Source organism: Arachis duranensis, chromosome 9 (assembly GCF_000817695.3).
Source record: "Arachis duranensis cultivar V14167 chromosome 9, aradu.V14167.gnm2.J7QH, whole genome shotgun sequence".
Classification (NCBI taxonomy): domain Eukaryota; kingdom Viridiplantae; phylum Streptophyta; class Magnoliopsida; order Fabales; family Fabaceae; genus Arachis; species Arachis duranensis.
The window spans coordinates 19,220,029-19,222,051 of record NC_029780.3 but is presented as its reverse complement, the minus strand read 5'-3'; positions in this window follow the sequence as shown (position 1 = coordinate 19,222,051).

The following is a 2,023-nucleotide window of genomic DNA, read 5'->3' as shown; positions in this document are numbered from 1 at the left end:
TTGTAAGTTTCATCACGTATCTCACACACCACTAATAACACCACTAATAATTGCGTCCGTTAAGTCTGAGGATAAAACTGCTATGAAGGTGAATGTTGAACCGTTTGCTGCTGATTTAAATTATGTTGAGCCATTCAATTTGTCAGTCAACATGATAGGAATTGACGCTACAGTGACTAGTGCTCAAGATGAAAATAAAGACCTGAAAATTTTTTAGCAAGACAAAAAGCCTGTTTATCCTCATCCTAGTGAGGATTTGTTAGATTTTTATTGAGAATTAAAGAATCTGATAGCACCATTGCTATGTGCCCAAAGTGCAATGCTATTTTTGACAAGAAAGCTGCAAAAGGGTTTGAAAAGTACAAGGTTGAAGAGAAAGAAAAGGCTGAGTTGAGAAAGAAGATTGCTGAAAAAGAAAATGAAACTAACGAGCTAAAGCGAAAGATAGCCGAGGGAAAACAAAAGTTGGGCGGTTAAACTCCTTTGAACAAGTGTGTCAACAACACTGGGATACAACCCGTCAACCAAAAGATGAAGACTTTAGTCATGATTGATGGAAAACCTGATGGATTTTCTCAAAAGACAAGAGTTCCTCCCACCAAAATTTCAAACAATAAATGGGTCCATAATGTGAGAAATGTGCAGAATCAACCTACTGTTTTTGCAAGAGAAAAAAATAAATGGGTGAAGTCTAAACCTTTTAAGCCCAGGTACTACGAGTCTCAGTTATGGAACATGAATCATGCACAAGATGGAAGTAGTATATATATTCCAAAAAATGTGTCTATTCCCTCAAAACCAATTTATTCTTGTTATAATCCTAACATGCAGCAGGTTCCTAATTATTCTCCTTGGCCAAATTGTCAAAATATTCCAAAGTATTATCCTTTTACAACTTTTGAGCAAAAGAGAATATACCTAAGTATGTTCCTTTAGATCCATACAAGGGACACGGTGTAGATTTTTCTCCTTTGCCAACCATGGCCAAGTCTGCAGAAACATGCAATTCTTCTAATCACCTTAAATGCAATAAAAATGTAAAGAAGAATCTTGCTGGAAATAAGGTAATGGTTGAAAACAAGGGAGAAAAGGATGAAGATTTAATTACTGATAATTATGACACTGATTTTGATGACATTTTAGAAGCAATATTTGGTGTTAAGCAACCTATAGCTGTGGTGTCAATACTACCTGAGGAGTATAGTCAAGTCCAGGAAGTAGAGTTATTAGAAGATGATTGTTATGATCTCTTTTTCCTGGAAGCGAAAAATGCTTATTGCTAGATGACAATATGTATGGTGGAGGATTTTTTGAGAAACCTATTGAAAATGACAAGGAACACTTGCGCCCACTGATGAGCGGATAATTTATACGCTTTTTGGCATTGTTTTTAGTTAGTTTCTAGTAGGATCTAGCTACTTTTAGGGATGTTTTCATTAGTTTTTATGTAAAATTCACATTTTTGGACTTTACTATGAGTTTGTGTGTTTTTCTGTGATTTCAGGTATTTTCTAGCTTTAATTGAGGGACCTGAGCAAAATCTGATTCAGGCTGACAAAGGACTGTGGTGGACGAAATTGTGATTAAAGAGTTTCAGGCACTGGTAGAGAAGCTCACAACTCCGTTCAACTAACCAGCAAGTGTACTGGGTCGTCCAAGTAATAAACCTTACGTGAGTAAGGGTCGATCCCACAGAGATTGTTGGTATGAAGCAAGCTATGGTCACCTTGCAAATCTCAGTTAGACAGATTAAAATGGTTTATGGGTTTTCGAAAATAAAAATAAGAAAATAAATAATAAAAGGGATAGAATACTTATGCAGATTTATTGGTGGGAATTTCAGATAAGCGAATGGAGATACTGTATGGCTCAAGGACGCCTGCTCTCCTACTGCTTCAACTCAATCCTTCTTACTCCTTTCCATGGCAAGCTGTGTATAGGGGTTCACCATCAGCGGTGGCTACTTTCAATCCTCTCGGGAAAATGATCCTATCCGGTTGTCAGTCGCACGGCTAATCGTCTG